This window comes from Procambarus clarkii, chromosome 73 (genome assembly GCF_040958095.1).
Source record: "Procambarus clarkii isolate CNS0578487 chromosome 73, FALCON_Pclarkii_2.0, whole genome shotgun sequence".
Lineage (NCBI taxonomy): Eukaryota > Metazoa > Arthropoda > Malacostraca > Decapoda > Cambaridae > Procambarus > Procambarus clarkii.
This window is the reverse complement of record NC_091222.1, coordinates 4,754,564-4,765,914: the sequence shown is the minus strand read 5'-3', so window position 1 is coordinate 4,765,914 and position 11,351 is coordinate 4,754,564. Positions and strand designations below refer to the sequence as shown.

The 11,351-nt window shown below is 36.2% G+C and overlaps 1 long non-coding RNA gene across 1 annotated transcript in view; it reads left to right on the top strand.

The window, feature by feature from the left end:
- Window positions 1-1,313: 1,313 nt before the first annotated feature.
- The window catches only part of LOC138356574 (uncharacterized), a 12,750-nt gene continuing 2,712 nt past the window's right edge, over window positions 1,314-11,351 (top strand). Inside the window, exons 1-2 of the long non-coding RNA XR_011224533.1 lie at window positions 1,314-1,425; window positions 5,546-5,652. This is a non-coding gene — a long non-coding RNA (uncharacterized lncRNA). The remainder of the gene's footprint in view (window positions 1,426-5,545; window positions 5,653-11,351) is intronic.

Below are 11,351 nucleotides of genomic sequence, written 5' to 3'. Positions count from 1 at the left end.
TAAATCCAACATTATGTTTGTAAATCAACTATGTATGTACTTTCCTGAATAAAATTGACTTTACTGTACACTTATATTCTCTGTGGATTTGTTACCCTTATCGTTTGGGAGAAAAAAAATGACTAATACGTTCGGCGAATGACTTTGACTTCAACTTCACTTTGACTTCGTTCATGTCATCGTATTTTCCGTAATATATAAAGGTTATGACAATGCAATTATATTATTGTGTGCAAATAAGTTTGAAATTTCATGTACCCTAAAAATATTAAAATAAAGAATAAGAATAATTAAATAATTGTTGTAGTAAATTGTCACACGTTCATCATACGCAAACGAACACACAGTTTGGAGCGTCAGTACAAGACCGCCGCCATTTTAAAACACGGCTTCGAATGTAAGTAATGTTTTTCTCGTACTAACACTGTGTTATACAATAGATTTGGTCTTGAATTCACAAATTTAGTTGTTACATCTGACAGAGTATGTTAGACGGTGTAATGCTGGTCCATGTTAACGTATTTGTGGGCTTGGTTGGTTTAAATGTGGAGGCGAGGCCTGGCAGTGCTGGTGTATGTGGAGGCGAGGCGAGGCCTGGCAGTGCTGGTGTATGTGGAGGCGAGGCCTGGCTGTGCTGGTGAGTATGTGGAGGCGAGGCCTGGCAGTGCTGGTGTATGTGGAGGCGAGGCCTGGCAGTGCTGGTGTATGTGGAGGCGAGGCCTGGCTGTGCTAGTGTGTATGTGGAGGCGAGGCCTGGCTGTGCTAGTGTGTATGTGGAGGCGAGGCCTGGCAGTGCTGGTGTATGTGGAGGCGAGGCCTGGCTGTGCTAGTGTGTATGTGGAGGCGAGGCCTGGCTGTGCTAGTGTGTATGTGGAGGCGAGGCATGTACAACACTCCCCAATAGGAAGAAAACCCACTGGGTTCTAGGCTAGGTTAGGCTTATCTGTAATAATTGAATTAAGCCTAGCAAAGCCTAGAACCTAGTTCAGTAATTTAAAAAATGTTGTAACTTGAAAAATGCCATTCAATACATTACACAATTTAAATATTTTCAGGCAATCAACACAACCCTCATGTTGGCTAACCCTCTCTCATGTTGGTCAATAATTTAATTATTTTTTTATGGAGTAATCTTTGCTGTTGAAATGTAGTCTTTTTGAGACTACATTTCAAATGTAGTGTGTGTGGAGGCGTGTATGTTAGGTATTACCTAATATACACGGTGTAATATATCTATCTGTGTGAAATAGATTAAATCCATTTATTTGATATTCAGCTAATAGTTCTGTATTTTCTACATTCATCCATGTTTTGGTAAGTGCAATAATATGTATTGTTTCATTGCAGATTAGAGATTCAAGATAGTTCTAGATTTCCGAAGTACTGAAACGCGCGCCATACAGGCTTGGTGGATCTAGGTGCAAGGTAAAATTATTTACATTTACTTGTTTTGTATTTATGTTTTGTATTTATATGCATATATGCATTAATATGCATTATTCTATAGAATAATAGATCTCGTAATAATTTTGCAAAAATAGTGGCATTTACTATTTTTAAAAGATTATTAAAAAATTTACTGATATGGTGCATTCGGAAGGGCGAAGAGGGAGAACGGCCTGTTGACATAGCTCGGGTGCAGGGGGGGGGGGGGTTGTGTAAAAGCCTGGTTTGTGCCTCGGAGAGGCTATGGGATCCAGTAAGTTCAGTAGAACTTCGGTTTCAACCCTTTTACCCTGTTGTAGCTCAGTCGATTAAGGCAGTGTCTGGGATGCTCCCGGACGCAGGTTCGAATCCTCGTCACGGCCCTTGTGGATTTGTTCATTTGATGCATCACGTTATTGTGATCTGTGTGTGTAATTCTTCACTTGCTACAGCAACAGGAATGTGTGTGTATGTATTTGTGTTGTTGAATATGACCGAAAGTGTAAGATTAATGATTCTAACACAAATCGTCTGAATATTTGTTTTTCTTCACTGTCGAGAGTAGTTAAAAAAATTTACTCGAGTTTATTTTCACACTTTATTTATGGTCCTTAACACTTTCGCGCTTTCGATTAGAGATAACTCGTCACTGGTTTTTCTTACGATTCCGCATAACTGCCTACTTTTCTCGTCAATCGAAAAAATATTTCTATAAATTCCATTTTTTAACCGAAATGGATGGGGATACTTTTGTTTTGTAGAGAATTTATTTGCGATTTTTTTGGTACCAGAATGCATATTATATCACATAAACTTCTCTGAGTAAAAAAAAAAATACACAAAGTATGTTTGGGGGTGTGGCGAGCGTGTGGCAGTGGGTTCCCTTTAGCCGTTGATATATCCAACACGTGGGAAATATTTGTATGTGTTATGTATATGTCTGTGTAGGGAATTTTACTGCGATCACTGTCATAGAAATTATAAAATGTTTCAACAAGTATAAACATGACAAACATCAAACGAACAAAAACAATGCGTTCGTTTCTGCCGCGAACGCATACTGAGCGACGTGGTTCTATATTTGGCGCTTCTCTTACACATGTTTTGTACAAATGTTATACAGTTCATCTTATAGAAAATTTTATTGCGAACACATTGGTATAAAAAAGAAATACGTACATAGAAAAGTAGGGTCAGGAAACGTATAAACTTTCCAAGCATGATTTCCCCCCTGTGTTTTCGCCAGTGCGCTCGCGGCTAACTACTCTCCACTTCACACACTCTTGCGGGTGGGCAATTACCTATATTAAACATTCATATGCATATGTCCGTGTAGAGAATTTTATTGCGATTCCAATGATACCAAAATTAGCGATGTAGGACAACTGTAGGCTTCGCAACCATTAAGAGAGTGGAAACATTTTGTTGCTGTTTGGCGCTCTCGGCGAGTGATCTGCATAGTTTTTTATTTGGTGTTGATACTCCTTATGCTTGGGCGGCATTTTATAGGTATGCTCTTATAGACAATTTCATTGCGAACACAGTGATACCAAATTTAAATACGTGCGCCTTCAATTATTGTCAGGACAGTCAAAAGAGTGTACACTTTTTCGGTCTTACCGCGTAGGCGCGCGAAGTGCCGAAAGCATCTGGGGTATTGTTTTTTTTTGAGCGCCGAGAGCGCGAAAGTGTTAAGTCCCTCTCCTTAATGCTGCTGCTGTTTCTCGCATCTTTGCATCGCTTGTATGTTTGGGGGTTTGGCCTCTTGCTATATGATTCCATTTGTGTGTGTTTGGGTCTCAGGCCCTCTCGCAATTTCTGTTGAACAAACCCCTTTTCCTAGTTCTGCATCTCTCCTTTGGTACAAATTTTGTTGTGCTTTTATCATATATTTCACAAAACTTGACATACATTTCATTTACTTCATGTCCTATCAGCAAGTGTTTGTCAAATTCTTTAAGGAAAGTTTATCATCCTGATTGCAGATCTCTAGCGATATTATGTCAACTTCTTGTGGATTCGCAATCATTATTTAATTTACCTTTAGGTGTTCTTTCACCAGCACAGCAACACTGTACCTCTCCCAACCAGTTTAAGATAAAAACTAAGTACTAACTAATTAACTCAATGTAACCTACCTTACCCCCAAAATGACAACCCATGTCTTCTATTTTAAACAATGCTGTTTTGTTGACCAAATTGTATTTTTGTTTTTTTCTGCAATGTTTCCCCCCCCCCCCCCACCACTCTACCACCACATTGAGTTTAGTAGCTCTGTGCACGTCAGGTGCTGTTTAATATACAGACCTACTCCTCCATTTGACCTAGTTTCTCTATCACATCTATATCACTTTGTGCTTTAGCCCTGGTGGAGCTTGGTCCACCAGGCTGTTGTTTGGAGTGGCCCGCAGATCCACATACAGTCTGCATATGATATACAGTCTGTTGATCAATTAAACTACAGTAGTTAGTTTTTATCATCCGAATGCACCAATATGTGTTCATTCTTCCCAGATGAAGGAACTAGGTAATATTCATCATCTGAATGCACCATCTGATGCTTTAACACACTCATGATACACGAGAGGTTTAAAAAACTTTTAAAACTTTTAAAACTTTTTGACCTATGTATTTAAAAGCAATTCTAAAGTTAAAAAGTGTAGCATAGGCCCCTCGCAGAATGTTCTTAATATGATCCTCAGGTTATAGTTTTCTATCTAAAACCACCCCTAGATCTCTTTCTTGATCAGAATTCTTTATAGATCTCAGTGGCTCGATCATAGAAACTGCTCTAAATCCTTGTTGGCCTGGATTGTGGAGGTCATTGGTCTCTATAAAACTAGTAATCTGACTCCTGATCACTCTCAAATAATTTTATTATGTGGGATGTTAGTGCAACTGGTCTATAATTCTTTGCCAATGCTTGTGTTGTGTTGTGTTGTTTTGGTAGTGATGTGCAATGTGTTGTTTTGGTAGTGATTCGTCCAGTTCTGGTAGTAGTGCGGTTGTTGTGTAGTGTAGTACTTGTGTGCTTGTTAATGACTTGTATTCCAGTCTTGTGGGTATCTCCTTTCCCCTACGGGCCAACTGCTTTGTTCTTACCTAGCATTTTGTTTTGTTTGGGTATGAATGTTTGTGTGCCGTATATTTTGCAAAATTTGCCATATATCTCATTATTTACTCCTCTGCCTAGCAACAAGTCTGTCTAATTATACTCATTAACTGTTTTTCAAAGTTCCCCATAGTGTCCTTTATTGAAATCGAGTTCATGAACCGTTTCAATGTTCTTATTTTCTTCTAGATTATATCTTAAAGTATATTTAAATGTTATTGTTATTAAATGTTATTGTGACATTGCATTGCAATTGAGCTATGTTGTTTACCATACCGTTCATTTCGTGAGTATAAGTATAGATGCCACACTTGTGACAGGTAAAACCATGCCTTTTTTGAAAAACAGCACCGTCTGTTGCACGTAAGAGCAACCCACACTATATTATGTTGCGATATTATTTCAATATTTCCGATTGTATTGATAATTTGAATTTTCATAGATTTCAATTTATTTTCATTTCGATTTAATAATTTTGTGTGACATTGCATTGAAATTGAGCTGTGTTGTTTACCATACTGTTCATTTCATGAGTATAGTTTATTTTTTTATTTTTTTCATTTCATTTTTTTAGCTGTTCTTATTTTTCAGTGATGGGAATATCAGATCATTTGATGTTCCCAATTTTCTGATGGAAGCATCAGACCATTATAGAATGCATCGGATGAGGTAGTTTGGAATGGTGGGGAGAACGAGAGGGGGGTATGGTGGGGAAGACGAGGGGACAGAGGAGAGGGTAATGGTGGGGAGGACGAGGGGACTGGGGAGTTGGGGATGGTGGGGACAGGGGAATGCTGGGGAGGACAAAGGGACAGGTGAATGGGAGATGGTGGGGAAGGAAGAAGGACAGGGGAGGGGAAAATGGTAAGGAGAACGATGGGACAGGGAAGTGGGAATAGTGGGGATGATGTGGGGACAGGGAAGTGGGAAGGACGAGAGGACTGTGGAATGGGGAATAGCAAAGTGAATTATAATTATATATATTAATTAATTCTTATAAATTTCCAGAAGCCTGTATCAACACCCACACTAATGCAACTGAAAGAGATGTTGAGACAAGTATTGCTGATATGTTGAAGAACGCCCCAAACAAACTCGGTGGAAACAGATACAAGGTAAAGTTTGCCAATTTGCTGTAGTCTAATTCAATTTCTTTTTAGTAATCTTCGAGAACATTTATGCTATGAATAAGATAAAATAATGTAACTGATTTTGATTTATTTACTATTTATTATTTATTTACCGTTATTAGTATAATAGATCTCGTAATAATTTTGCAAAAATAATGGCATTTACTATTTTAAAAAGCTTGGGTGCAGGGGGGGGGGGGGTTATGTAAAAGCCTGGTTTGTGCCTCGGAGAGGCTATGGGATCCAGTAAGATCGTCCTTCCTTTCCTCCCTAGAATCTGGATGTAGCAGGTGCTCAATTGTCAAAAGTGAAAAATTGGTTTTGTCTTCCGAATGCACCATTTCTGTAAATTTGCAAATAATCTTTTAAAAATAGTAAATGCCATTATTTTTGCAAAATTATTACGAGATCTATTATACTAATAACGGTTTGATAAAATACAGTAGACTGCCTACTGGTTTTACCTGTAATAAGGTTTGATACAGATGATTATGATTATGGTTTTGGCCTCCACCACCCTCTCACCTAACTTGTTCCAACCATGTCTACCACGGTTTTGTCTTCCGAATGCACCATTTCTGTAAATTTGCTAATAATCTTTTAAAAATAGTAAATGCCATTATTTTTGCAAAATTATTACGAGATCTATTATACTAATAACGGTTTGATAAAATACAGTAGACTGCCTACTGGTTTTACCTGTAATAAGGTTTGATACAGATGATTATGATTATGGTTTTGGCCTCCACCACCCTCTCACCTAACTTGTTCCAACCATGTCTACCACGGTTTTGTCTTCCGAATGCACCATTTCTGTAAATTTGCTAATAATCTTTTAAAAATAGTAAATGCCATTATTTTTGCAAAATTATTACGAGATCTATTATACTAATAACGGTTTGATAAAATACAGTAGACTGCCTACTGGTTTTACCTGTAATAAGGTTTGATACAGATGATTATGATTATGGTTTTGGCCTCCACCACCCTCTCACCTAACTTGTTCCAACCATGTCTACCACGGTTTTGTCTTCCGAATGCACCATTTCTGTAAATTTGCTAATAATCTTTTAAAAATAGTAAATGCCATTATTTTTGCAAAATTATTACGAGATCTATTATACTAATAACGGTTTGATAAAATACAGTAGACTGCCTACTGGTTTTACCTGTAATAAGGTTTGATACAGATGATTATGATTATGGTTTTGGCCTCCACCACCCTCTCACCTAACTTGTTCCAACCATGTCTACCACGGTTTTGTCTTCCGAATGCACCATTTCTGTAAATTTGCTAATAATCTTTTAAAAATAGTAAATGCCATTATTTTTGCAAAATTATTACGAGATCTATTATACTAATAACGGTTTGATAAAATACAGTAGACTGCCTACTGGTTTTACCTGTAATAAGGTTTGATACAGATGATTATGATTATGGTTTTGGCCTCCACCACCCTCTCACCTAACTTGTTCCAACCATGTCTACCACGGTTTTGTCTTCCGAATGCACCATTTCTGTAAATTTGCTAATAATCTTTTAAAAATAGTAAATGCCATTATTTTTGCAAAATTATTACGAGATCTATTATACTAATAACGGTTTGATAAAATACAGTAGACTGCCTACTGGTTTTACCTGTAATAAGGTTTGATACAGATGATTATGATTATGGTTTTGGCCTCCACCACCCTCTCACCTAACTTGTTCCAACCATGTCTACCACGGTTTTGTCTTCCGAATGCACCATTTCTGTAAATTTGCTAATAATCTTTTAAAAATAGTAAATGCCATTATTTTTGCAAAATTATTACGAGATCTATTATACTAATAACGGTTTGATAAAATACAGTAGACTGCCTACTGGTTTTACCTGTAATAAGGTTTGATACAGATGATTATGATTATGGTTTTGGCCTCCACCACCCTCTCACCTAACTTGTTCCAACCATGTCTACCACGGTTTTGTCTTCCGAATGCACCATTTCTGTAAATTTGCTAATAATCTTTTAAAAATAGTAAATGCCATTATTTTTGCAAAATTATTACGAGATCTATTATACTAATAACGGTTTGATAAAATACAGTAGACTGCCTACTGGTTTTACCTGTAATAAGGTTTGATACAGATGATTATGATTATGGTTTTGGCCTCCACCACCCTCTCACCTAACTTGTTCCAACCATGTCTACCACGGTTTTGTCTTCCGAATGCACCATTTCTGTAAATTTGCTAATAATCTTTTAAAAATAGTAAATGCCATTATTTTTGCAAAATTATTACGAGATCTATTATACTAATAACGGTTTGATAAAATACAGTAGACTGCCTACTGGTTTTACCTGTAATAAGGTTTGATACAGATGATTATGATTATGGTTTTGGCCTCCACCACCCTCTCACCTAACTTGTTTCAACCATGTCTACCACGGTTTTGTCTTCCGAATGCACCATTTCTGTAAATTTGCTAATAATCTTTTAAAAATAGTAAATGCCATTATTTTTGCAAAATTATTACGAGATCTATTATACTAATAACGGTTTGATAAAATACAGTAGACTGCCTACTGGTTTTACCTGTAATAAGGTTTGATACAGATGATTATGATTATGGTTTTGGCCTCCACCACCCTCTCACCTAACTTGTTCCAACCATGTCTACCACGGTTTTGTCTTCCGAATGCACCATTTCTGTAAATTTGCTAATAATCTTTTAAAAATAGTAAATGCCATTATTTTTGCAAAATTATTACGAGATCTATTATACTAATAACGGTTTGATAAAATACAGTAGACTGCCTACTGGTTTTACCTGTAATAAGGTTTGATACAGATGATTATGATTATGGTTTTGGCCTCCACCACCCTCTCACCTAACTTGTTTCAACCATGTCTACCACGGTTTTGTCTTCCGAATGCACCATTTCTGTAAATTTGCTAATAATCTTTTAAAAATAGTAAATGCCATTATTTTTGCAAAATTATTACGAGATCTATTATACTAATAACGGTTTGATAAAATACAGTAGACTGCGTACTGGTTTTACCTGTAATAAGGTTTGATACAGATGATTATGATTATGGTTTTGGCCTCCACCACCCTCTCACCTAACTTGTTCCAACCATGTCTACCACGGTTTTGTCTTCCAAATGCACCATTTCTGTAAATTTGCTAATAATCTTTTAAAAATAGTAAATGCCATTATTTTTGCAAAAGTATTACGAGATCTATTATACTAATAACGGTTTGATAAAATACAGTAGACTGCCTACTGGTTTTACCTGTAATAAGGTTTGATACAGATGATTATGATTATGGTTTTGGCCTCCACCACCCTCTCACCTAACTTGTTCCAACCATGTCTACCACGGTTTTGTCTTCCGAATGCACCATTTCTGTAAATTTGCTAATAATCTTTTAAAAATAGTAAATGCCATTATTTTTGCAAAATTATTACGAGATCTATTATACTAATAACGGTTTGATAAAATACAGTAGACTGCCTACTGGTTTTACCTGTAATAAGGTTTGATACAGATGATTATGATTATGGTTTTGGCCTCCACCACCCTCTCACCTAACTTGTTCCAACCATGTCTACCACGGTTTTGTCTTCCGAATGCACCATTTCTGTAAATTTGCTAATAATCTTCTAAAAATAGTAAATGCCATTATTTTTGCAAAATTATTACGAGATCTTTTATACTAATAACGGTTTGATAAAATACAGTAGACTGCCTACTGGTTTTACCTGTAATAAGGTTTGATACAGATGATTATGATTATGGTTTTGGCCTCCACCACCCTCTCACCTAACTTGTTCCAACCATGTCTACCACGGTTTTGTCTTCCGAATGCACCATTTCTGTAAATTTGCTAATAATCTTTTAAAAATAGTAAATGCCATTATTTTTGCAAAATTATTACGAGATCTATTATACTAATAACGGTTTGATAAAATACAGTAGACTGCCTACTGGTTTTACCTGTAATAAGGTTTGATACAGATGATTATGATTATGGTTTTGGCCTCCACCACCCTCTCACCTAACTTGTTCCAACCATGTCTACCACGGTTTTGTCTTCCGAATGCACCATTTCTGTAAATTTGCTAATAATCTTCTAAAAATAGTAAATGCCATTATTTTTGCAAAATTATTACGAGATCTTTTATACTAATAACGGTTTGATAAAATACAGTAGACTGCCTACTGGTTTTACCTGTAATAAGGTTTGATACAGATGATTATGATTATGGTTTTGGCCTCCACCACCCTCTCACCTAACTTGTTCCAACCATGTCTACCACGGTTTTGTCTTCCGAATGCACCATTTCTGTAAATTTGCTAATAATCTTTTAAAAATAGTAAATGCCATTATTTTTGCAAAATTATTACGAGATCTATTATACTAATAACGGTTTGATAAAATACAGTAGACTGCCTACTGGTTTTACCTGTAATAAGGTTTGATACAGATGATTATGATTATGGTTTTGGCCTCCACCACCCTCTCACCTAACTTGTTCCAACCATGTCTACCACGGTTTTGTCTTCCGAATGCACCATTTCTGTAAATTTGCTAATAATCTTTTAAAAATAGTAAATGCCATTATTTTTGCAAAATTATTACGAGATCTATTATACTAATAACGGTTTGATAAAATACAGTAGACTGCCTACTGGTTTTACCTGTAATAAGGTTTGATACAGATGATTATGATTATGGTTTTGGCCTCCACCACCCTCTCACCTAACTTGTTCCAACCATGTCTACCACGGTTTTGTCTTCCGAATGCACCATTTCTGTAAATTTGCTAATAATCTTTTAAAAATAGTAAATGCCATTATTTTTGCAAAATTATTACGAGATCTATTATACTAATAACGGTTTGATAAAATACAGTAGACTGCCTACTGGTTTTACCTGTAATAAGGTTTGATACAGATGATTATGATTATGGTTTTGGCCTCCACCACCCTCTCACCTAACTTGTTCCAACCATGTCTACCACGGTTTTGTCTTCCGAATGCACCATTTCTGTAAATTTGCTAATAATCTTTTAAAAATAGTAAATGCCATTATTTTTGCAAAATTATTACGAGATCTATTATACTAATAACGGTTTGATAAAATACAGTAGACTGCCTACTGGTTTTACCTGTAATAAGGTTTGATACAGATGATTATGATTATGGTTTTGGCCTCCACCACCCTCTCACCTAATTTGTTCCAACCATGTCTACCACGGTTTTGTCTTCCGAATGCACCATTTCTGTAAATTTGCTAATAATCTTTTAAAAATAGTAAATGCCATTATTTTTGCAAAATTATTACGAGATCTATTATACTAATAACGGTTTGATAAAATACAGTAGACTGCCTACTGGTTTTACCTGTAATAAGGTTTGATACAGATGATTATGATTATGGTTTTGGCCTCCACCACCCTCTCACCTAACTTGTTCCAACCATGTCTACCACGGTTTTGTCTTCCGAATGCACCATTTCTGTAAATTTGCTAATAATCTTTTAAAAATAGTAAATGCCATTATTTTTGCAAAATTATTACGAGATCTATTATACTAATAACGGTTTGATAAAATACAGTAGACTGCCTACTGGTTTTACCTGTAATAAGGTTTGATACAGATGATTATGATTATGGTTTTGGCCTCCAC